We start from the raw sequence: 26,178 nt of genomic DNA, 5'->3' as shown, positions 1-26,178 counted from the left end.
GGCTGGTCTTAGGCAGGCCTCCGTATAATGACTCCCAGTAGATGAGAGGAATGGTAGCCAGGGACCAGCAGAGGTATCAAGGGACCGACGTAGGTCCAGGAGAGGCAGGGATCCAGAGACCTGAACGCCAAAGAGGAACAGAGCGGAGGCACGTGGTGCACAGGTAATAGAAGGCCGGAGCCTAGAAAGGCCAAGTCCAAGGAGATACCGAAGGCGTAGTCTGAGACAGGCTGGCGTCAGGGCAGGCAGCTGAGCAAGGCAAGGTACAGAGTCAAACGAAACAAGGGTCAAGCCAGAGATCAGTCCTGAGCATGGTCCAGACATAGCAGGGGTGAAAGCCAGAGGTCAATCCTGAGCGTAGTCCAAACGTAGCAGGGGTCAAGACCAAAGGCCAGTCCTGAGCATGGTCCAGCAAGACTAGGAAGGGACCAGGTGCGGATCAGGAAAAGGAACCAGGAACAAATTCAGGATCAGGATCCAGGAACGAAGAGCAACAAGCACACGAACAAACATGGAGACCTGTTGCCAAGGCAAGGAACTAGTGGCGAGCCCTGCCTTAAGTAGCAGGGCCCGATGATGTCATCATCCAGGGCCGCTGGCTTGTTTCCTGCCGCGGCGCCTTTAAAGGTCAAAGAGGTGCACACGCGCCTAAGTGAGGGTCCGCAGGAGGCTGAACGGCGGCATCTCCCCGTGGCCCATGCGGGGAGACCTGCCTGGTGCTGGAGAGGTCCGCAGAAGAGCCAGGAACGGCCAAGGAGGCAGCACGGGCTCTGGAGCGTAGGTGGCTGCCCACAGCCGCAAGTGAGGATGGACCAAGTCCAGGATCAGTGCCGCGAAGGTGAGTAGGTCTGGACGCGGGCCTACCGAGGACGGGACATGCAACATCCACTCTCTTAGAAACCATGACCTCTTCTCAGATCCAGGTGCTCTTCACTACTACCAAGTCTTGCCTCACAAATCTGCTTCACTTTTTTGAAGGAGTTAATAAACATGTAGATAAAGGCGAACCGGTAGATGTAGTATATTTGGATTTTCAGAAGGCGTTTGACAAAGTTCATCATGAGAGGCTTCTAGGAAAAGTAAAAAGTCATGGGATAGGTGGCGATGTCCTTTCGTGGATCAAAATGGCTAAAAGACAAGAAAGAAAGAGTAGGATTAAATGGACAATTTCTCAGTGGAAGGGAATGGGCAGTGGGGTGCCTCAGGGATCTGTATTGGGATGCGTACTTTTCAATATATTTATAAATGACCTGGAAAGAAATACGACAAGTGAAGTAATCAAATTTGCAGATGATACAAAATTGTTCAAAGTAGTTAAATCACAAGCAGATTGTGATAAATTGCAGGAAGACCTTCTGAGACTGGAAAATTGGGCATCCAAATGGCTGATTTAATGTGGATAAGTGCAAGGTGATGCATATAGGAAAAAGTAACCCATGTTATAGTTACACAGTGTTAGGTTCCATAGTAGGAGCTACCACCCAAGAAAGAGATCTTGGCATCATAGTGGATAACACATTGAAATCATTGGTTCAGTGTCTGCAGCAGTCAAAAAAGCAAACAGAATGTTGGGAATTATTAGAAAGGGAATGGTGAATAAAACAGATAATGTCATAATACCTCTGTATCGCTCCATGGTGAGACCGCACCTTGAATACTGTGTACAGTTCTGGTCGCCACATCTCAAAAAAGATATAGTTGCGATGGAGAAGGTACAGAGAAGGGCGACCAAAATGATAAAGGGAATGGAACAGCTCCCCTATGAGGAAAGACTAAAGACGTTAGGACTTTACAGCTTGGAGAAGAGACGGCTGAGGGGGGATAATTATTTATTTATTTATTTATTTAAAATTTTTATATACCGACATTCATCCAGGATATCATATCGGTTCACATTGTAACATAAACTGGCGCTAGGCATGGCGCTTTACATTGAACGATTAAAACATGCGAACAAGGTATTAAAAGGGGGTGGGAGATAACATGGGAAAGTTTGCATTAAATTATATTATAGCAACGTTTGCAAATATATACATATGTACAATGGAAAAAGACTAAGAAGTGCAGGCAGGCTAGTGAGGGAGAAAGGGGAGGAGGAGAGAGGAGAGCTGAGAAGGAGGGAGGAGGAGAGAGGAGAGCTGAGAAGGAGGGAGGAGCGGGGAAAGAGGTAGGAGGGGGAAAGAGGGAGGGGAGAGAGGGAGAGAGGGACAGTGAGGGAGAGAGGGACAGTGAGGGAGAAGGGGGAGGAGGAGAGAGGAGAGCTGAGAAGGAGGGAGGAGCGGGGAAAGAGGTAGGAGGGGGAAAGAGGGAGGGAGAGAGGGAGAGAGGGACAGTGAAGGGAAAGAAGAGGGGAGAGTGGAAGGTGGATATAATGGATAGGAAGAGTGAAAAATTAGGTGTATGCTTTAGCAAAGAGCCAGGTCTTAAGCTTCCGCTTGAAAGATTTGAGGCATTCCTCTTGCCGTAAGTCAACTGGCATTGTATTCCAGAGGGTCGGCCCGGCTATAGATAATGCACGGGCTCTCGTGGAAGTAAGTTTGTAGAGTTTAGGAGAAGGGATAGGCATGGTTGCAAGGTGTGCATGTCTAGTAGGCTTAATAGACTGGTGTAAATGGAAGGAATCGTTAAACCAATTCATTTCAGGGTTGTATAAGGCCTTATGGATTAGAGAGAGCGCCTTATATTGTATGCGGGAAGCTATTGGAAGCCAATGTAAATCTTTTAGAACAGGGGTAATATGGTCATGTTTACGTAAGTTGGTCAATATCCGGGCTGTGGTGTTCTGCAGGATTTGAATGGGATGGATGGCATTGTTGGGTAGGCCGAGAAGTAGGGAATTGCAGTAGTCAGTCTTGGCGAAGATTGTAGTTTGAAGCACTGTACGGAAATCGGGGGGATGTAGTAGGGGTTTGAGTTTTTTTAGTGTGTGGAGTTTAAAGAAGCCGTCTTTGAGTATGTTATTGATGAATTTCTTAAGTGTGACATGACCATCAAGGATGATTCCCAGATCACGGACTTGTTGGGCAAATTGGAACTGCGTAATAGGGGGGAGGATTGGTTGGTTTTGGGGTGAGATGAGCATGATTTCAGTTTTCGTGGTATTAAGGGCTAGGTGATAGATATGATAGAGGTGTTTAAAATCCTGAGAGGTCTAGAACAGGTAGATGTGAATAGGTTATTTACTCTTTCGGATAATAGAAAGACTAGGGGGCACTCCATGAAGTTAGCATGTGGCACATTTAAAACTAATCGGAGAAAGTTCTTTTTCACTCAACACAATTAAACTCTGGAATTTGTTGCCAGAGGATGTGGTTAGTGCAGTTAGTGTAGCTGTGTTTAAAAAATGATTGGATAAATTCTTGGAGGAGAAGTCCATTACCTGCTATTAATTAAGTTGACTTAGAAAATAGCCACTGCTATTACTAACAATAGTAAGATGGAACAGACCTTAGCTTTGGGGTACTTGCCAGGTTCTTATGGCCTGGATTGGCCACTGTTAGAAACAGGATACTGGGCTTGATGGACCCTTAGTCTGACCCAGTATGGCAGGTTTTTATGTTCATACCTTGCAGACTAGCAGCTCATCACTTTCTCTACAACCTCTAGGGCTCTCTTTTCTCACCTTATCAGTAGGATGAAGCAACATGATCTTTGGGGGGCGATTTAGATTATAAGACTTTTCTAGCTCTGTGAAAAAAGTAAATATAACCTGTCACTAAAATTATATTCCCTTATGTCTGAGATATTTGTACCCCACAATAGTGCTTCCAGTGACATTAAGGGTTGCTGATGTAATTTCTGTGGAATGTGCAGAATTTATGGTGAGACCTTTAGAGGGAGGCTGTGAAAGGGGAGAGAGAGCTGCAAAAAGGAAGCAGAGGGAAATCTCACTGTTGTGAACCTGTCCGCGAGGAGTGTGGGCAGGTCCCCTACCTCTTGCGACCAGTCAGGCCACCAACGCTGTTTCTTTGCGGCAAGTCTGCCGCTGCCTCCAGGCTCCTCCGCAGACATCCTCGGCTCTGCTTGGCAGGGCCGAGCAGCCAGGAGCCTTTTCACGGGGCCGATACCTCTCCGGCTCCCTGACGTTCCTCCTGGGGTCTTCAGATGGCAGGGAGCCATCCTCGCTGCTGAAGGGGTCTTCGACCAGCAGGGAGGCTGTCCCTGCCGGTGCCTGCAGCCAGCCTGCACCTCCGTGTCGAGTGCAGGAGAGCGCCGCTGACCGTGGTGCTGCTTCCATCTGCTTCCAGCCTTCCTTAGGCGCCGGCGCGCACCTCTTCTCTATATTTAAAGGGCTCACGGCCGGACATGCCCCGGGCTCCACCTGATGACAACTTCCTGCTTTAGCCGTATATAAGGGTTTGTCTTCAGTCACTCCTGGCCTTCGGATCGGGTTCCACAGTTGTCTGTGTCTTCTGATCGGTCCAGGTCCTCCGTGGTCTTCTCCTGTGTTGACGGCTTCGTCTTCCTGATGTCCTTCGTCCAGGTCTTCAGTCGTCTTCATGTTCCTGATCACCTTCGTCCAAGTCTTCAGTCATCTTCTTGTTACTGATGCCCTTCATCCGTGCCTCCAGATATCTTCAGGTTCCTGATATCCTTTGTCCGTGTCTTCAGAAGTCTTCATGTTCCTGATGTTCTTCGTTCGTACCTTCTGATGTCCGATGTCCTTCCTGATGCCTTTGTCTTCGCCTCTGCCTCCATGCTTTGGTTCCCTGATGACCACTTTCCTGGCATGCTGTTGTTGTGGTCCGCAACCAGTCCCATGGGTGGGCTGTGTAGGGCGCCTCACGGTACAAAGGCCATCTTCATCTCCGCAGTGCAACCCTCCGGAAGACTTATGTTTCAGTCCTAAGTTTTTAGTCCTTGAGAATCGTTGAATCCTGTGCTTGAATTTTGTCCCTGTCTTCAGAGCCTATTGCAATTCGCGTCTGTCCATGTCAAGACTCTGTTCGAACCTGCTCTGCACCAGTGTGGTCCGCAACCAGTCCCCGCGGGTGGACTGTGTAGGGCGCGCCCCGGTGCAGGCCTCTTCAGTATCTTCGTCATGTTCTGGCATCAGCTTCCACTATCCCTCCTGGAGTCTGCTTTGAGCCCAGCGTGGTCCGCGACCAGTCCCACGGGTGGACTGTGTAGGGCGCGCTGCGTCGCAGTCTCGACCCAGCACTTTGATTCTTGCCTTCGTCTACAGTGTCCTCGCTTCAGCCTTCGTCTACAGTGTCCTCGCTTCAGTCCTCGTCTACAGTGTCCTCGCTTCAGTCTTCATCCAAAGTCTTCTGTGTTCTAAGGATTCCGTCTGCCCTCGTCCTCTGTCCGGCCTGCCGTCTCTTGCTGTACCCAGCGGCAGGTCTGAAAGGGCTTGGAACGGTCAGAGGACTGTTCATCGATCAACACTGCGTTGTTGGTCATCCTGGGGCGTGCAGATCCGGTAGAGGGTCAGACCTCATATCCTTGTCTCCGCTTCAGCCTTGTCCTGCTCATCGTTACCCATGCTCGCACCAGCTCACCTCCCGCGGTGTCTCTTGGGGCTCCTCCCTGAGTCATGCCGTGACCCAAGGGCTCACAACACCCGCTTTAGAAATGACCACGCCTCCGCGCTCGTAGCAATAGCCGAAGACCTTCAATCCCTCAGTTCGTAACAGCTGCCGGAGGCCGTGCTCGTAACAGGATCCGAAGGCCCTCAAGCCTTCGGCTCATAACACTCACTTCTGATGCCATGCTTTATAATTTTGGCATGGGATTTGCTACCTGCTAAAATAACTCTTAGGCTTCTGGTCTACAGCAAAGCCCCTAGGAGCTTCAAAGCAACCTCATCCAGAAATCTCACCATTCATCCCTGTTCAGAGGCTTTAAGTAGGTGTAACTTTACTGTTAAGAAAACAGAGCTGAATAAATTACGATGTTTGCAGAAGAAAGGTCTCCCATTGCTGGGGTGTTCTATGAAGTTGAGTGTGGCGTCATAGACTCTGGCGAAATTAGTCTGTAGAGACTTGGTTTTAAAGAAGACAGTTGTTATGGAGGAGTGCTGTGAATTCTAGGCTAAGGACTGTACTATTTCCTGAATTTTCTACAATACTTTTTTTGATTAACAAATTGGCATATTGGAACCACCAGTCCTGCCTTGGATCTGAGCTCTGTTGGAATCCCAGGGTTGTGGGGTTGAGATAGGTGGCAGAGAAAGCCCCTCACCAATGTGTACTCCTGGTTTGCCAGCCAAGAGAGAATTTCCTGCCACAGAGGGATTTAGCTGTCTTGCTTACTGTTCCCAGTATGCTATTTACTTTTGCCCGGTTCACCACAACAACTACTAGACCATAACTCGTAAAGAATTCCATAACCAGAGTGGGTTTGGAACCCACCCACCACTTGCATAGGTGTAACACGAAGATCCCCTTGCACGTTTCCACTTTAAAGGACCCCACTGCACATATGAGGCCTGATTCAAATCCTGCCTGCCGACGTGCGCTTTCTACAGAGAAGGGATTTACTGTGCATCCTGAAATTGATTAAGCTGACACCCTCTGATCTATGCATCCTTTTCTAGCTCTGTTTCTGAAATGGGATTCTTGGCAGACTGTGATACCTTTAAATGGAACAAAATAAATGCCATCCAAAGGCGATGAAGAACCTGAGCTGTCGGGCCTAAATCTGAAGGGACTTATGGGCTCTCCAAAGCTCAGGTACATCATCATCTTTGGAGAATTCTGGGCCTATAAAAGGTCTTACAACCTACAATAAAGTCATTTTTTCTAGAACCATTACAGCTACTAGAACTCTGCTGTTTATAAAATGCCAATTGTTTTTCACTAGCTTCATTTGTTGCAGCAGTAGTTGTCAATGCGTTACAGACACTTGAAAAGGTTGTAGGGAGTACACGAAGGATGGTCAACCCAGCACTTCATTCTCTCTTCCTCTTCCCTTTCTACAAACTGCCCATCACCACCACCATGAGCCTTTTCTCCTACAACAGGAGCCGGTCTTGGGCTCAGGGTAGTAGCAGCAGCAAAAGAGGTGAGCAGTAGCTGCTACTGCTCCCCACCCAGTGCCAAAAATCCTCCCCCTAGTGTGAGCTATGGGAATACTGAAAGACAGCATGCATGTGCGCTCACAGTCCATGCAGCATGGACTCAACAGCACCAACTTCTGGAAACCAGCACAGAGGCTGTGAGTACAGGAAGCAGTGGACAATGAGCACGCATGCGCCTTCAACTTCTTTCCAGTGCACACTGTCGATCATGTACCACTAGAAGCGGGGCTCTGGGGGAGAATGAATGAGGCAGGGAGGAGTACTGATGTAGGATAAGAAAGGCAGAAGGGAGCACGGGAGGGGGGGGGAGGATGAGTAAGGCTAGGTGGGGAACCTGGGAGAGAGAGATATAAAAAGAGAGACTGAGAAGGGGGAAACAGATGGGAAGATGAGGAGAAACTGAAAAAGGAAGACGGAGGACTGGTTCATGGAGAGTGTGAAATGGGAGAGGGATTAGATGCAGTTGACATTCAGAGAGGGTGGAGAGGGGAAAGGAAGCAAGAGATTGAGAATGAGAGATAGTGAGGAGGAAAGAGAAGGCTATGAGACAGGGAGATGGAGGTTAGACATTGAAGGGAAAGGTGGAAGGCTGTGAGATGAAGAGGAAGACAAAAGATGGACATTATGGAGAAAAGAGGTGGAGAAGAGCAAAATGAGAGGTAAGATGAGAGCAAGAATTTTGGCAAGAGAAGTGGAGAGAGAGGGAGAGAAGGAAAAAAAGAGGCAATGTAAGGAATGGTAACCTGGAAAGAACCAGGCAAAGGATTCAGAAGACAAACAAGAGGAAATGATAAGACTGAAACTACTTTTGGCTTATTCAAGGATATTTTTCATTGACTTTTTATTAACAACAAGAAGCTCAAAATGTAAAACAGTACATGACCTATAAATCCTGGCTGTAGGATTTTTGGCCTACTTTCTGAAGGGCAGAAAACAATGCGATCACAATATAGCTCTGTGACCCCCACTAATAACGTTTGTGCTTCGTGTCTTATCCACACCAGCTTGTCAGTCAGTGCATGTCAGGGGGTCCGAGGGGATCCTGACAGGGGGATTGTGGGTTTTTTTTTGATCCACATACACACACAGCCATGCGTGTCTGTCCTGGAAAGTAGGCTCCATCATTCCTCCGTGGAACTACTTATTTACCTTATTTTATAAACTACATTTACTTCAACACCTAAAACCCTTTTTGAGTCATCAAAACTTTTGTACTGACATTTAATTCTAACCACATTAGATTACTGTGACGCCTTACACTGGCCACCCTTACTCCACTATTAAACCCCTTGTTCAGAATTATGCCGCCCGGCTGCTTTCAAACACTCGCTGCCATGACCATATTACACCTACCCTGCAAGCCCTACACTGGCTTCTGACTGAATACTGAATTCAATTTAAACTTGCTTTAATCATTCATAATCTACTACATCATGTAAATTCCCCATGGGTCTGTAGCACATTAAAAACCTATACTCCTCTCTATGCTCTGCCTCCCAGTCCCTTCCCTTCATTCCGCTAGATTAGCATCCACTCGAAAGCAGGCTCTCTCTCTCTTGCAGGATCTTCTTATGGAACTTTCTATAGCAGCATATTCATCTTTTGACAAATTAAAAAAAAAAAAAAGAGTTCAGAGTTGCTCTAAAAATTCATCTTTTCAAAATCGCCTTCTCGCTGAGAAGCCATGAGGTTTTTCTTCCTCTCCCCACCCCACCCCCTATGAGGTGTTATCCTTTCCTCTGTTTCAAGCTTCTCCTGTAAGTTTCTTCTCACTGCTGCTAAGCCAGCCCCCTTAATTAGTAAATCTGTCTGGACCAATCATCGGCAGTAGCTTTTGTTCTTTTGTTATATTTTGCCATGGTTTGTCTGTTTTTATTTGGCCTTGTCCTTGTATTGTACCACATATGCTTTTATGCTTGTTTTCATATTTGTATTTTTATGCATGTACTCTTGTTCCCCGCCCCAAACTTCGGAGGGCGCAGGGTAAAAATGGTTCTACATAAATAATAAATAAATAAGCACTTCTCTGAAATGGAAAACTAAAATAAAGAGATGACTCCCCGAAATTGTTGCATTACATTATCCATCTTTCAGCTCCCATTTAATATAACGCTTTCCATCCTTTCTCCCAACACATAAAATCTCTAACCCAGTGCATTGCAAAGTTAGGGAAGACAAAACGTGTATGTTTTTCATATGGATCACAAGAGATGGTTTTAGAGGGCAATAGACAGGATTTTTCAACTCCAGCCTGTTGCGCTAGAGGTGGACCCTTGGCCTGGTACAGGATTGGTACGGCCCTCTGGTCAGACCCAGTAAGCACCTGCCACCAGGAGGCGGAGCACACAAGGAGTCAGAGGCTAGCTGGAGCTTCACCAATAACAGTCCGGGCTTTCCGCAGGTTGAGCCCTTGGGTACCCGGACCGCCTGGACTTAGGTGGGCCTCCAGTGGTCTCCCGGAAAGGTGTGCCTACCACAAGCAAGGGTGCGCGGCTGATGCAGAGTGAGTGGACTAGACCAGAACCGGAAGTTCCGGAGACCTCGGGAAGGCAACAGTTCAGAGAGGTCCTCCGGATGAGCCAGGCAGGTCCTGCAGGTCCAGCCACGTGGAAGCCGCGGTTGTTATCCAAGTGCGTAGGCCCGAAGGTCACTGGGGGCTGGAAGAGAGTGTCCGAGTGAAGCGCAAGGGTCAAAGCCAGAATATCAGTCCAAGAGAGGTCAGTCAAAGTGGGGGTCAATACCAGAGTCAGTCTGTGCGTAGTCGTGGCAAGCGAGGGTCGGTTCCCGGCGGCAGGCAGAGAATGGTAAGGCAGGCAGTGGTCAGTTCCAGGCGGCAGGCAGAAGAATGGTCAGGCAGACAGAGGTCAGTACCAAGAAGTCAGTTCGGATAGGTAAAACCTGAGAAGGACACAGGAGCTGGAAACACTGGAACAGGAGACACTGGAACAGGAAGACAAACTCACTACACCATCGGTGTCGACTCGATTGCCAAGACAGGGATCAGGGGTTTGAGCCCTGCCTTATATAAGGAAGGTTGATGATGTCATCGGGGTGCGCCTCCCGGAGGTTTCCCGCGCTGGGCCCTTTAAGTATAGTGAGGTTGGCTGCACGCACACCTAGGGGCGGGGCCGAGCCGGCCGAAAACGCAGAGCCCCGACAGGAGCTCCGCTGTGAGGCCTGTAGGGACAGAGACGCCGAGGGAGGCCGCAGTGAGCAACAGGGACGCTGGGGGTTAGCGGCAGCGGGCAAGCCTGCGCTAGTGGACGGTAATGCCAGGTGAGCAGGCCCTGTCGCGGCACCCACACGGCCAGGATGCACAACACAGCCCTTGAGGGCCACCAACAGATTTGGTTTTCAGGATAACCAAGCTATGCAAATTAATCTTCTTTTTGGACCAGTTTGGGAGTCAGATTCCTCATGTGTGTTGGGAGTGGGGGGGGGGGGGGGCGGCGACAAGGTTCAGGACAGATTATTGGGGTGTGCAAGATGTTTGGTTTGACATAACCTTAATTGCTGTACATTATACTGCCATTTTAAAAAATTAATTCTACCATTTATGGTGGGAGGGGCCCAAAAGTGATACAGAGAAGAAAATGGGACACAAAAAGTTCGAGAAACACTGCCTTAGTCTAGATAGATAGATAGGTGTGGTGCAGTGGGGCCTATCTGTTGGTGACCAGTGGGGCATGCATACACAATCAAACATGCATGTGCGCCCCGCTGAACACACAGGTGCCCTAATGGCTGCACAGACTAAAAGGAGGTTCAGGCATTGGCTTCTAGGCAATGTGACTGGAAAACTGAAGAAAATCATTGGTGGAACTACAGGACAGCTGTCTTGTGTGGGCCATCGGATGGAGCAAATGGCTAGACTGGCTCAGTCAGCTTGCATGGGCCAGCAGAAAGAAACTGCAACACTGGTAGGTCGAGGGACATGGGTCATCAGGCGTGTTTTGCGACCATCTGCTGTATGTATCCCTTGCAGATATCCTAAAGAGGAGACCTGTTGGCAGCCCTCACTAAGAACCTCTGCATTCAAGTTGGCTAAAAGGTTGCTATTATCTACTATCTTAGACATTAAGTATCTAAGAAGGACCTGGCTCTCTCCAGCAGCCCTGGACATGGGGTTCTTTTGCATAGAAAATAAGATAGAAAAAAAAATTCTCAGCAAATTTGGTCAAGCTCTTTAGAGCTTTGCAAGTAAGAAAAACTAAGAAAGTGAAGAGGAAACAATAATAACTGGGCATATTTTTGCATTTTCTTTGTACAGCTACCTTTAAGGCCATTGGAAGGTGTGCGCAAAGTTGGCACCTACCCAGAGCACCAAGCTGGGGACCACCACGCTGAGGTGCTCACAAGGGCATCATGAAGCAGTCAGCTTGCCAACCGTGGCTGAAGAAAACCATTGCATCCAAGAGGAACAGAATGGCCAGCCCGGTCATCGGAGAAGGACCCCCAGACTGACAGCAACATCAGAGGAGGAAAACCCCTTTGAAAGACAAAACAGCCCTGGCTACTTGTAACTGTAAACATATTTAAGCATTGGTATATGCTGTATGTACACATATAATGGAATGCAATTGATATTAATGGTGAATAATGCTGTCCTATTTATGATTTCAAGGGTAGCTGCTAAAATATTATTAACTCATTGAATGAAACATTTCAATTGAACACATAGATTGGGGGTTTTTTTTGTTTTTTGGGTTTTTTTGCTGTACAAGTTGCTGGAAAAATCTCTTCTTTCTCAGACTTAAGAGAAGAGAGAGAGATCTCCTTGTAATTGTTTTTATTTTGCACTGAAGTGTAAATTGGTTTGCAGTAAGATTAATTACAAGGTTCTGGCGGTGCCTGCTAATTCTTATCCAGGGAATGATGGTGGACTGCATATGGGTGATTGGTTTCAGAAAACATGCAAAATACACAGGGACATTCTTTTTCATTTTCACTTTTTGTTTTATTTGTCCTGGGGATTTCAATGTGATAACAAAAGAAATCAATGGAAAAATTACTTCCACTGGTTTTTTTTTCTTGTGTTATATAGCCAAGCAATTTTTTCCACTGATTTTTTTTTTTTTTTTTTGTTATCACATGAAATTCCCAGGCAAAATAAAATAAAAAAAACTAAAAATGAAGGTCCCCAAAAATACATTAAAGTTTGAATCAAGAGGAGAAAGCATGTGAGAGTGTGGCTTTGGAGATGTTTTCCAACATAGATTTGCAGAAGGTGGTGATGAGAGGTTCTTACATTATAAATTGAGGACATGCTATGCCTCAGTATGGTTTTTTTCCACGTGTTGCGACATGTTCAAAATTTGTGTCATGACTACAAAGGAAAGAAACTTCTACCGGAAAAGAAGAGACAGGCTGTAATAAAACATTTTATTTAAGACCATATTTAGTTGTGTCTGTCTCTGTGTGTTTGTGTGTATATGCGCTCAAGTCTGTGTATGTGCAGTGTGTGTCCATACCTGTTTGTGCCTGTGCATGAAGCCCACTGCTGGAGGGGAAGGAGGCTTTTGGAATGGAGAGTGCTCACCAACATCCTGCCTACCACAGGATTGCTTTGGAAGGTTCCTTTCTCTAAACCTATTGACCTGTTTCAAGTTTGTAGACTTAAATGAGATAGACCCAATGTGCCAAATCTGATGACGTACCATCTTTTCTTTGGAGAGCTGTTTTCGTCCCCCGACAGATAACAGAGAAGACAGACGTTGACCCCTTATGTATAACCGATCTGCAACATTCATTTGGTTACAACACAACATAAGGACACAGAGGGGCCGATGCAATAAGACCCGCGGCGAAATCGGTGCTAGTTGTCAGTGCGTATTTTTTTTAGCATGCGCAATGCGCAACAAAAGCAGGCACCTCCACAGATATAATAAAGGGCCCATAGGCAAATGAGATGCACACAGAAAATCCACGCAAAAGTGAAACCCAAGCAAAAACACTCGCGAAAATGCATGCTCATGACCCTATATAATAAACCACGCAGAAACGCACACTGAAATCTGCATTAATGTGGTGACCCACGAATGATTGACGGGGCAAAAACCTTCCCTTTTTATAAACAGTGAAGTAGTTAGTGGTCCAGTAGTGGAACTGAAGGTGGGTAGAGCAATCTTTTGTGATCAATGAAGTGAGTTTGTGGGCTCAATGAATGACTTCATGTCACAAAATGGCACCAAGGAGGAAGAAGCGAAGATAACACACCAACTCATCAATCGTAGCACAACACAAGCGAGGGCGTGAGAGCATAAAGTCCACTATTCACAAAGGAATGTCTAAGAAGCAAATCAGCTCTATTCCAATAATGTATGACCAAGGTTCAATCCGAGATTGCCCATTGCCATAGGAAAATTCTCTCTCTCACACAGCCCTGACACGAGCCGTGTTTCGCTGTAAAAAGCTTTTTCAAAGGGAGGGCAATCCTTTTTGCTTGATGTTAATGTGAATCTTTTGTGAGTGGTGGACTCCCTTGTGTTGGTCCACATTATAAAACTGACCATTATTTGCCTCGGAGGGTAGGAACATTATGAAAGAAATACCAGTCACTGTAAGAAAGGCACTCAGCACTGCGATGCATTGGTACTGGATTAACAGGAGTTGCTACAGGTAAGAATTAAGGGACATGGCAGAGCTGTGTGTGGGTATTGCTGAGGAGGGGGGTCTCAGTAGAGAAACAGTAATATTATGCATGATAGATATTTGTACAGTTTGCATCTATAATAATACATTGAGCGCTGAATATGTATACAGCATACAGAGCCTAGATTGCATACAGCTTTGGCCACTTTTATCATCATCTTTATTAACCAAATAAAAATAATTTAAATATGACCAAATAATGAATTCCTCAGTCTCTGCTTTTCTTTTCTGAAAGTCATGTTGCACACTATAATCCCTTTCCTTTCTGTACATCCTAGTTCTCCCTCAACTGCTCTCCTCTGCATCCATTCTTTCCCCACAAGAAATGGGTGAAAAGTTCCATTGTGATAACAGGCAACCAGGAGCCCTAAATAAATAAAGCCTTTTTGATTCAATGAGAGGAAAAACTGGGAGCCTGCCTCATCTCAATGCAAGACTGTCCATGGGTTTTGTTCATAAGTCTTAAGTGAAATCTATACAAATCTGGGTCCCCAGTGGCAACTGCAATGAGCTCATCCTCTTTACCGCAGCTCCAGTTGATTGCTGGAGGCCGATTACAGTAAATGAGGGACCAGAAGGCAGGGACGGACTCCTTGTCCTCGTGGATGAGGGTTCTGCCTTAGTCCTGCAAATTTAGACCGTACTGCACGCCAGCGTTTGCAGCTGAGGAACAGCAGGCGCACACCATTAATATAATGGGCTCCAGCTCACGTGGCACTGTAATTATTATTAGCCTACTTCTGGAAGGGAAAGGCAGCTTAAGAGAATACTCTGCGTATGTCCCTAATAACCTCAGGATATGTCAGGGTGGGACATGAGGACTCAAGGTGTTTTGTTTTGTTTTTTTGTTGTTGTTGTTGTTGGATTCACGTATATATCCATGGAGAGCAGATGCATTCCCTGGAAGTGGGTGGAAGTTTGCCATATTTAAATCTTAATGAAAATTTCTGTATCTTTCCACCTTTCTTTTTCTTATTTCATGGTTCTTTCTGTGTGTATACACCAGAAGCAATACATATGTTGACTAAAATATAAGAATTGTTTATTTTTAGATGCTATTTTTCTTTTTAATTGATATTTTAAAACTTTTAAAATCTTGTTTGTTCACAATCTGTTGCCCCTCACTGACCCCCCCCCCTACTCAAGTCTTCACATCAGTCTAACTGATCCCAGCCCAAAACGGTTCTGTTGACCCAAGTGAGAATACAAAACATGTCCTTTTGGCAACCGTCTAATGAGAATTCTGTATTTAAGTGAGCGAGACATACGAGCTCCTACTTAAGTTACTTTCCTTTAGGTATGCTCCACCGTATGTAGTTTTCCCACCTGTATTTTCCTGGGTTAGGAATAACCTTTGATTCTGTCTGTGACTCCATGGAAACCAGAAGTGGGAGCCCTGCTTGTAATCCAATTACAAGGGAGCTTGGGAGCAGCAGAAAAGCACAATGGCTGCCATCTTCCATAGCAATGGTGACTGAGAAGCAGCCATGGGGATTTTCCACTGCTGAACTTCAAAAAAAAAAAAAAAAAAAGGTACAGGGTCAGAGCCATTGGTGGCCTCCACCTTGCACTTTATCCTTAATGGGAAAAAGGAGGCAAGTTGAAGAAGGTTCTGAGTTGGTGAACTGGCGTTCTGCCCATCAAGGCAAATTATTTCTGCTTCTCCATAATTACATTATCCTCCTCCAAAGGTTGTGCCCGGTGTTGGAGCAATGGATGCCCAAATGAAACCTTAATAGATTGTTAAGTCTAGAGCTGGCTAACTGTGGTATCATACTGGAACAGGAGAAAAGGAAGATGCCCAGCTCAATTACTGGTTATTAAGAGCCCAGGGTCAGAAAACAACAGTTTAGAGGCACAGTGCCACTGCATTTTGAACCTCAGCTCTGCTCTATGAAATTAGACTTCTGGGCCAGGTTTGAGTTTGGGGGCAAAACAATGAGGTAAGCCTGCTAATCAGATTGCTTTCAGAATGTTGAACTGGCACAGCTTTTAATCAAGGATCTCATTTCACAGAAATAATTTATACAGGAAAAGATGTGTAAACAAAAGAACGGTGCAGAGTCACCTGTTCAGGATGCAGAAACCCAAAGGAGCAGTATGTGGTGGGGAGTGAAGCGTGGATGTGCATCAAACAAGGGAGACATTTTCAGGTGATCGTATCTCATTATCTCAAGATTGCTAAACAGTGTGACAAGGCAGTGGCCATAGCCAGAAGAATGCTAGGGAGCATAGAAGAGGCATAACCAGCAGAAAAAAAGGGAAGTGATAATACCTATGTACGAGCTGACGGTGAGACTTCACTTAGAATAGGGTGTCCCATTCTGGAGGCCATGCCTCCAAAAAGAGATAGGGTAGAAGTGGTCCAGAGAAAGGCAATCACAATGATGCAAGGTTACTGAATAAAAAGCCCTGCGAGTTATTTAAGGGCCTAAATCCTACAAGAGAGGAGAAAAAAAAAGGAGATATGACATTCAAATGTCCCACAGGACATAAAGAATGCACAAGAAGTAAACCTTTTGTTTTTTTCAGTGAAAAGGAAGCTCTAAGTCGACAAGAGGTCATATATGAGGCTCAGAAGAGGTAGACTCAGGAGTAACAGAAAATATTTCTTCCCATGCAAATGGTGGAATCAAACCCAGTTGTGGTAAACAGCTATACAGTGGGAGTCTTCACACATATGGAGCCTGTCTGAGTGATTCTTATCCTGACTTTCTAATTTTCTTCTGAAGCTCCCTCAGAGAAATGTTCATGCAGGCTTCTCTTGTATGCAGATTTCTCCATTGATATTCATTGAGGATATCCTGAAAACCAGGCTGCTTCAGAGATATACATTCCCTGATGCTACTGACAGAGGAGGAACTTTCCAGACTTTTAATACTATTTAATAAATATTAAAATACAAAAAATGTTAAAGAAGAACAAAGTCAAAAGCAGGTATTTTAATGAGTTTCTTATATTATTTAAAATGTTTCATAGCACTGCTGCTTTAAAACTGTATGGGAGTTCTAAGTAAATAAATATTTATTTATAGTTGTTCAAGCTTAATCATTACTGTTGATTTTTTTTAAGTGTAGTCCTTACTGTGCACCTTAGCATTGTTAAGCTGCTAATGATCTCTGATTATATGCTGCTAGAATCTAATATGTTGTACCAAACCTTGGGTGAATTTCTTATTCAGAAAAGCGGGTAATAAATCCAAACAAAATCTTTCCCAGAGTCCAAGAAGAAACCATAAATACACAAATAGATTAATTTAGAGAGGACAACACAACACATTCAGTATATGTTCCACCCTTCCACTACATTCATAGAAAGGGTCCCCCTCATTCCGGCCCTAAACTTCAGTAGCATCACCCTCAATAATATAAGAATTAATCCATGTAACAGAGATGGATTTTTATGTTTTGAAACACTTCCCCATTAGTGAGTCTAAGGTGCATGTTGCACACATTTCTGAGTCCCCAGTGTCATCTTAAAGCCCTCAAACCGCTCAGCTCCAGTGACATCATAAAGCTCCCACCCCTCCGCGTGGCAGTGACATCATAAAGCCGCCCCCCCCCCTCCTCCGAGGCCCCATGATGTCATCACCCAGGCCAGGGCAAGCTTCCTCTGCCATCAGCGGAGCCCCATGGAGCTATCACATGGGCCGGTTCAGGGCACGGAGCCTCTGGTTTCCGAGAACAAAGCCCCTGCTTGCTGCCCTCTGACTCTCGGGATGTTTGCTTTTCCAGGAAAACCCGGTGAATGTGGCCGGGGTATCAGGTGGCTGGGCTGCTCGGGGGGTTAAGGGGCTTTTGCGCAACATTGTTGAACGCAGAGGAGGAATCTGGTAGAGTTCACTCTGCTATTTCTGTTCCGTTGGAGAAGATAACGAGAACGAAAGCGCCGGGCAACTTCTCTGCGCGCCGTAGGATTTCCTACCCATTCCCTTCTTCCCAGTACCAGTGCACCAGCAGGACTGGGCGCCCAGGCTTTCTCCCCACCCTTTGGGTGTTTCTCGCATTTCCTCTCCTCGCCCCAGCGCTCTCCGTCCACCTGTCTGCCTTGCTCGTCTCTCTCATCTCCGGCTTAGATATTAATATTTGGTCCTTTCTTCCTGTGACGGGTGTCTGTCAGCAGAGAAGTGGTTTTTAATCAAGAAAACAAAGGCGCCGCTGACCTTTAGCATAGACGAGCGCACGGTAAAGTGCACAGCAGGACAAAAACAACAAGAAAGCAGAAAGGAGGCTGAAAGAGAAACTATAGAGCGAGGGGTGGAATAGGGAAGCAAGGCAAGAAAGATGCAATGAAAGAATGGAGCTGAGAAAAAGAAGACGGGGAGCGAGAGTTAAAACAAGAAAAACGAAGAAAGGCAATGTTTGAGCCAACCCGTCGGCACAGCAGTAATGGGAAGGATTCACTAACCCTCACCCACACCCATTTCCATTCCTCAGGAGCCCAACGCTGCCCGAGCTTCAGCAATCTCTTCCCCAGTCCCAGGGGCTGGGAAGGGGGCTCACCTCTCCACCAACTCCAGTCCATGGCTCCTGCAGGCAGCCCTTTGCCATCGCGCTCTTGCGGTGCAAACTTCAGAACTACAAATCCCAGAATTCCAGGAGTTAGATCCCGGACTGGTTCGATGTGGCTCCGATGGACTGGAGTTAGCTGGAAGGGGATGACAGACAGCACCCGCGCCCCTGAACCCCAGGCACAGCGGATGGCTTCCTCCCTCCACTGCTGCTGCCAGCAATCTCTAGCAAAGCACATCCATGAAGACTGAACTTCCTTCCACCTGCTCTTCCCACCCAACCGACACACCCTAAGAACATCCCGGGCACCCCACAATCAGGACACGAACCCCTCTCTCTCACCTCTCCGGGGTCTCCAGAGCAGCGCTGCCTCTTAGTCCAACATTGTCCTGGAGTGGTGGGGCTCTAACAATTGTCTGTGTGTCCGTCTGTCGGGTGACATCAGCTGAGAACAATGAGCAGCCTGACAGGAGAGGCAGACCACAGGCTCAGGAATATCCCCCCCTCCCTCCCGCTGGGATCCAATTACAGCAGACAAATAAGGCTCTGGAAGGAACAATGCACGCTGGGTAAGACCATCTGCCAAGGACAGTGACATTTCGCCCCTTCCCCCTCGCCGCTCTCTCGTGCGCCCACTTTTAGTAGTCACATTCCTCACATTCAAAAATATCCAGTCTTCAGTACTTTAAGGAAAGATTACAAACAAATTCCCATTTGCGGTACACAAATGTGGATATGCAAATGTATGCTAAATTCATCTTCCCCTATTGCAGAAAGAGCATTTTTCATAAATCACTTGTATTTAAAACTTTGGAAATTAATTATAAAATGTTTTGAACAAAACCGATACGCCAGCTGAATTCTAGTGGCAACCGACAAAGGAAAGACACATATCACACTGTCTGGAGCCTGGACCCTGACCCACATCAAATTTTCTGCTTTTGAAAATTGCTAATTTTGCTTGTGGGAATAAAATAAATGGCTAATAGAATACATTAAATCTATACTTTTAACTTCATATAAAATCATTTTCTGGAAAAATCTAGGTTAAAATTATTTTAAAATATATAAAGAAACTTCAGCTGGGGACAGAGTGGAACCCATTTCTGTGATCTGTGGAAGGCAAAGACAAGGGGAACTGGAGAGCCAGAAATGAGGGGAAGACTTTGATATTTGGATTCTCGTTCAATATAAATATTTTTAAGTATCAGTTAAACAAAATGATATATGAACATAAGATATGCCATGCTGGGTCAGACCAAGGGTCCAGCAAACGCAAAGCAGCATCAGATATTCAGGGCTGGATTTTAAATTGTATCCCCTATAGACTGGACTAGAGATCGACTTCAAGGGATGAGACTCAGGGACAATGTCATGAAATATTTTTTTCACAAAAACGGTGGTGGATACTGGAATGGCCTCTCAAAACAGCAACAGATTTTAAAAGTTATGGAATAAACACAGGGTACTTACTTGCAAAAAAAAGTGAAAGGATAGCAGAAGCATAGCCTACTGACACCACAAACCAAAGAGTAACCCTAGGGGTAATAACCTGCACAGAGCGGCAGTTACAACTGACTTACTCGGTCAGACCAAAGGTTTATCAAGCCCAGCATTCTGTCTTGGATAGTGGCCAATCCAAGTCACAAGTGCCCACCCAGCAGGATCCAAAAGAAGAGAATCCTTCTTGCTCATAATGGGAAAAGCAGTGACTTTCCCAAATCTAAATGGCTACTGGTGGTTATGAACTCTTCCTCCAAGAACTTGTCAAAATATTTTTCAAACCCAGCTGCACTAAGTGCTTTCACCACATCCTCTGGCAAATTCCACAGTTTAATTGTGCGCTGAGTGAAAAAATATGTTCTCCAAATTGTTTTAAATGTGCTACTTATTAGCATCATGGCGTGTCCCCTAGTCCTAGTACTATTTGAAAAAAATTAAGTATTCCTTGTTTACCCATTCCACCCCACTCATGATTTTATAGAATGCTATCATATTTCCTTCTCAGCTGTCTTTTCTCCAGGCAGAAGAGTCCTAACCTGTTTAGCCTTTCTTCATAGGGGAGCCATTCCATCCCCTTTAGCATTTTGGTCACCTTTCTCCGTACCTTTGCTAGTTCCGTGTTGTGAAAAGAGTCTGTTAGTGGACCCTTGGGCCGGCTGACTGGAGACGAACTCCAGTAGATGGTAAGGAGCCGGGAGGCGGAACAAGGCTGGAGCGGATTTATGAAGTCTTCGCCCTGGAAACCCAAGACCCCCCCAGGAGGAGCCCGTAGGGGTCTGGGTCGCTGGGACTTAGGAGATCCGGTGGAGAAGAAGTCCAAAGGTCGAGGCTGGCTGAAGACAGGAGAATCGTGAAGAAGTCCGAGGGTCGAGGCTGCCTGAAGACAAGGAGAATCGTGAAGAAGTCCGAGGGTCGAGGCTGGCTGAAAACAAGGAGAATTGTGAAGAAGTCCAAGGGTCGAGGCTGGCTGAAGACAAGGCGAATCGTGAAGAAGTCCGAGGGTCGAGGCTGGCTGAAGACAAGGCGAATCGTGAAGAAGTCCGAGGGTTGAGGCTGGCTGAAGACAAGGCAGGATGCTGGAAAAGCTGGAGCGGAACCACGGAGCGGAGGCTGGAACAGGCAGGGTCAGGCAAGGCAGGAACAGGAAAGGTCAGGCAAGGCAGGAACAGGAAGGGAGCACGGCACGGCTGGAACAAGCAGGAACCAGAGCTGGAAGCAAGGCACGGCTGGAACAAGCAGGAACCAGAGCTGGAAGCAACTAAGCACTCACAGGAGCGACCTCGTTGCAAGACAAGGTAGGAGAGACAGACGCCGGTTTAAATAGCTAGCCAGCGTCTGACGTCAGGAGAGGGGCGGTTCAGCACTTCCGGGTGCTGGACCTTGAAAAGGGGTTCCCTCGCGCGCGTTCCCTGGCTGGGGGAGGAGTCTGGCTCGGGCCTCGGCGGCATCTCCACGTGGAGGAGGCCGCTGCCATGCGGTCGGGCAGGCCCCACGGAGCGTGGATCGCGGCGGGAGCGGGGGACCCGAAGAGCAGGTAAGGACCCGGTTGCTAGGCCAGCGACTGGGACCGCAACAGTACCCCCTCCCTTACGCCCCCTCTTCAAAGGACGGGGCCTGTCAGGATGGTCCAAGTGGAACTGCCGCAGGAGGGATTTGTCCAAGATGTTGCGGGCAGGTTCCCAAGTATTGTCTTCGTCCCCACAACCTTCCCACGCAAGCAAGTATTCCCAACGCCTGTTGGCAAATCGAGCATCTAGGACCTCTCGTACCTGAAACATGGGGTCCTCAGCTGTGGGAGTGGAACTGGCATCGAGTGGTTTCGGGTGAAACCTGGAGAGAATCACTGGTTTCAACAGGGAGACATGAAAGACATCATGGATGCGTAGAGTAGTAGGGAGCCGTAGGCGATAGGAGACCAGACCTACCCTCTCTGCTACACGAAAGGGACCGCAGAACTTGGGCGACAGCTTCTTGGAGGGTTGTCTCTGATGGATATTTTTGGTACTAAGCCACACTCGGTCCCCAGGGAGAAAAGAGAGTGCGGGTTTCCGGTGTCGATCAAAGTAGCGCTTAGAAGTGTATGCGACTCTCTGAAGCCGGCGTTGAGTGGAGGTCCAAAGCTTACCTAATTGGTCAGCGGTTAACTGGGCGGCAGGTAAAGCGATGGGTACGGGCAAGGGCAAAGGTGGTTTAAGTTGTTTGCCATACACAATTTGGAAGGGCGACTTCCCTGTTGCCGTATGTATTTGATTATTATAGGCAAACTCTGCCCAAGGTAGAAGGTCCACCCAATTGTCTTGTTTGTGATTGATAAATGCCCGTAAGAACAATTTTAAAGAGCGATTCATGCTTTCAGTTTGACTGTTGCTCTGCGGGTGGAATGCGGTGGAGAAACTTAACTGGATCTTAAATTTCTTGCATAAGGCCCTCCAGTACCTGGCCGTGAACTGCGGGTCTCTGTCAGACACAATGTCCTGGGACAGGCCATGGATGCGGAACACATGGTGAGTGAACAAGGAAGCCAGCTCAGTAGCGGAGGGTAGTTTGGCTAAGGGCACGAAGTGAGCCATTTTAGAAAAACGGTCCACAGTGACCCATACGACAGTCTTGCCTTGAGAAGGTGGAAGTTCCACCACAAAATCAGTGGCAATATGCGTCCAGGGTTCTGTAGGAACGGGTAACGGTTGCAGTAAGCCTCTCTGAGGACCACTCAGTGGTTTTTGCAGGGCGCAGGTGGGGCAGGAGTTAACATAGAGTGAGACATCTCGTCGAAGTCCAGGCCACCAGTAAAAGCGGTTTATGAGATCCAGTGTTCTTTGTCTACCTTCGTGCCCTCCGGACAACGAGTCATGCCCCCAAGACAAAACTTTCTTTCGGAGTCTTTTAGGGACAGCGGTTTTACTCGTGGAGTCGAGCGAGGTGGTTGTTAGTTGGACACACGCAGGATCCAGAATAGGTTGCGGAGGATCCTCTTCCTCAGGCTTGGTGGTGCGAGACAGGGCATCTGCTCGAACATTTTTCTCCGCCGGTCGATACTTGAGAATGAAATCAAAACGACTGAAGAAGAGTGACCATCTCGCTTGCCGGGGATTCAGTCGTTGGGCTTGAGCTAAATACTGTAAATTCTTATGGTCTGTATATACGGTCACCGGATGGTTAGCTCCTTCTAGCCACTGCCTCCATTCTTCGAAGGCTAGCTTGATGGCTAAGAGTTCCTTGTCTCCGATGCCGTAATTGCATTCGGCAGGCGAGAATTTTTTGGAAAAGTAGGAACATGGCATTAACTTCCCTGAAGTATCGTGCTGGCTGAGGACGGCTCCGACCGCTAGATTAGAAGCATCGACCTCCACAATGAAGGGGCGCCGTGGATCCGGATGACGTAGGCAAGACGCTTCCAAGAATGATTGCTTTAATTCTTTGAAGGCTACACACGCGGTGGTGGGCCAATCGTGGGCATTGACTCCCTTGCGAGTAAGTGCGGTGAGAGGGGCTACCCTCCGGGAGTAGTGAGGTATAAAATGCCTGTAAAAGTTGGCGAAGCCGAGGAATCGCTGTAGAGCCTTCAAGCCTGAAGGACGGGGCCAATTGGTGATAGCAGCAACTTTTTCAGGGTCCATCTGGAAGCCAGAAAACGAGACGATGTATCCCAAGAAAGGAAGTGACTCACACTCAAACTGGCACTTCTCTAGCTTGGCGTATAAATGATTGTCTCTAAGGGCTTGTAGCACACATTTGACGTGTTGGCGATGTGTGGAGAGATCTTAAGAATAAATCAAGATGTCGTCGAGGTATACTATAACAAAGGAATGAAGCATCTCCCGAAGTACCTCATTCATGAGATTCTGGAAGACAGCTGGAGCATTACACAAGCCGAAAGGCATTACCAAATACTCGTAATGTCCGTCCCGAGTGTTGAACGCTGTCTTCCACTCGTCTCCCAGACGAATACGAACCAAGTTGTATGCCCCACGCAGATCTAGTTTTGTAAAGATTTTGGCTCCTTGTAGTCTATCGAGGCAGTGGATACCGATCCTTCTTCATGATGGTGTTCAACCCTCGGTAGTCTATGCATGGCCTGAGGGAGCCAGACCCTAGACTTTATCGGTCCCTGTTACACTGGAATACCCCGGAGGCTCCTTCCAGACCCTAGACTTTATCGATTCTGGAGCCGGAGGGAACTTTATTCTGGAAGAACTGGTACACCAGCTTGGACTCCCTACGAGGCCCCGAGAACCTCCACTACGAGTCACCTCCATCCGGGGAACCCCCCTACCTGGCTACATTTCCGAAACCACGAGTCCACTCACTCTACGAACTGGGACACTCCACACAGAAACAATCTCATTCCTGTACTCGAAAGGTCGGTGCACCCGGTGGTCTTGGGACTCCCCTGGCTGCAGCAGCATGCCCCGTGATTCATTGGGATACGCTTCAAATTGCTCAGTGGAGTTCTTACTGCTTCCAGAACTGCCTGGATTCCATTCCGAGGCCTGAAGTTCTTTTCTGTCACGCAGCTCTAGAGCTCCCTCTACCATACCAAGATTTCTCTGACGTGTTTTCTAAGCAAAAGGCAGAGCTCCTCCCGTGCCATCGGCCCTTTGACTGTGCCATTGATCTGCTCCCTGGCTCCACTCCCCCGCGGAGTAGGGTCTATCCTCTTTCGCTACCTGAAACCCGGGCGATGTCAGACTACATTACAGAAAACCTCGCTAAAGGCTTCATTCGCCCTTCACATTCTCCTGCGGGGGCAGGCTTCTTTTTTGTAGCCAAAAAAGAAGCCTGCCCCCGCAGGAGAATGTGAAGGGCGAATGAAGCCTTTAGCGAGGTTTTCTGTAATGTAGTCTGACATCGCCCGGGTTTCAGGTAGCGAAAGAGGATAGACCCTACTCCGCGGGGGAGTGGAGCCAGGGAGCAGATCAATGGCACAGTCAAAGGGCCGATGGCACGGGAGGAGCTCTGCCTTTTGCTTAGAAAACACGTCAGAGAAATCTTGGTATGGTAGAGGGAGCTCTAGAGCTGCGTGACAGAAAAGAACTTCAGGCCTCGGAAGGGAATCCAGGCAGTTCTGGAAGCAGTAAGAACTCCACTGAGCAATTTGAAGCGTATCCCAATGAATCACGGGGCATGCTGCTGCAGCCAGGGGAGTCCCAAGACCACCGGGTGCACCGACCTTTCGAGTACAGGAATGAGATTGTTTCTGTGTGGAGTGTCCCAGTTCGTAGAGTGAGTGGACTCGTGGTTTCGGAAATGTAGCCAGGTAGGGGGGTTCCCCGGATGGAGGTGACTCGTAGTGGAGGTTCTCGGGGCCTCGTAGGGAGTCCAAGCTGGTGTACCAGTTCTTCCAGAATAAAGTTCCCTCCGGCTCCAGAATCGATAAAGTCTAGGGTCTGGAAGGAGCCTCCGGGGTATTCCAGTGTAACAGGGACCGTACATTGAGGAGCAGCATTAATACAGCCTAGGGAGATCTCCTCCTTCCTCCCTAGACTCGGCCGTTTCCCGGTCTCTCGGGACATTGAGCCAGGAAGTGGCCCTTGGTACCGCAATACAGAGCCCCTTGGTGCGGCGCCACCTTCTCTCTTCTTCGGTCAAAGGCGTCCGCCCGATCTGCATGGGCTCCTCAGAGGAGGAGTTGCTGGCAGAAGGCGGTGTCTTGTGAGAAGAGGTTAGAGGTTGAGAGAAGGTGGGTACCAGAGAAACCGGCCGACGAAGAACTCGGCCTTCCCTAGCCCGTTGCTGCAGACGTTGGTCAATCTTCCCCGCTAAATCTATCACCTCGTTCAAGGTAGAGGGGACGTCTCGGGTCATCAATTCATCTTTTATGCGACCTGCGAGACCCTCCAGGAAAATGCCTCACAAGCAGTCATCCTGCCATCCTAGTTCCATAGCCAGGGTGCGGAATTCTATTGAGTAATCCGCCAGGGAACGGGGCCCTTGCTTTAGCTGCAGGATCTCCGTGGTGGCAGTAGTCAAGCGGGCTGGTTCATCAAAGGTCTGTTTGAAATGCGCCACAAAACTTTGCAGGTTCTGTAGCATGGTGTCCTGGTGTTCCCACATGGGTGAGGCCCAAAGCATGGCCTTCCCGTCGAGCAGGGACAAGATATACGCCACCTTGACGGCATCTGAAGGAAACTGTCCTGGCAACAACGAGAACCGGATGAAACATTGGTTCAGGAATGCTCTACATGTCTTGGCGTCCCCGGAGTAACGAGTAGGAGCCGGAAGTTGAGTCTGCACGGGAGGCTGAGGCGCTGGCGGAGGTGGGGGTTGTACCACCTCCGGAGGATTAGCGTCCAAGCGGCTTGCCAGACGATCAACTGTAGCAGCCAATACCTCCAGGCATTGCTGCTGCTGCTGGATTCTTTGGGCCATTCCGGAAATGGCCTGCACGGTGGACGAGTCCGCCGGGTACATGGCCTTTGCAAACTGTTGTGAAAAGAGTCTGTTAGTGGACCCTTGGGCTGGCTGACTGGAGACGAACTCCAGTAGATGGTA

The 26,178-nt window shown here is 47.7% G+C and overlaps 1 protein-coding gene across 4 annotated transcripts in view; it reads right to left on the bottom strand.

Moving 5' to 3' along the window:
• Positions 1 to 26,178, bottom strand: part of PCBP4 (poly(rC) binding protein 4) — a 160,750-nt gene that overhangs the window by 122,773 nt on the left and 11,799 nt on the right. For 3 of the 4 annotated variants that reach the window (XM_029599514.1, XM_029599517.1, XM_029599516.1), the window contains exon 1: positions 18,526 to 18,676. The exons of the other annotated variant lie outside the window; for it this stretch is intronic. The gene's annotated coding sequence lies outside the window, so the exon portion shown is untranslated. Of the gene's footprint in view, positions 1 to 18,525; positions 18,677 to 26,178 lie in introns of those variants that run through there. 4 annotated transcript variants of the gene reach the window in all.

The sequence above is a fragment of the Rhinatrema bivittatum genome, chromosome 4 (genome assembly GCF_901001135.1).
Source record: "Rhinatrema bivittatum chromosome 4, aRhiBiv1.1, whole genome shotgun sequence".
In the NCBI taxonomy this organism is placed as follows: domain Eukaryota; kingdom Metazoa; phylum Chordata; class Amphibia; order Gymnophiona; family Rhinatrematidae; genus Rhinatrema; species Rhinatrema bivittatum.
The sequence above is the reverse complement of the archived record's forward strand: the minus strand, read 5'-3'. Positions and strand labels throughout refer to the sequence as shown.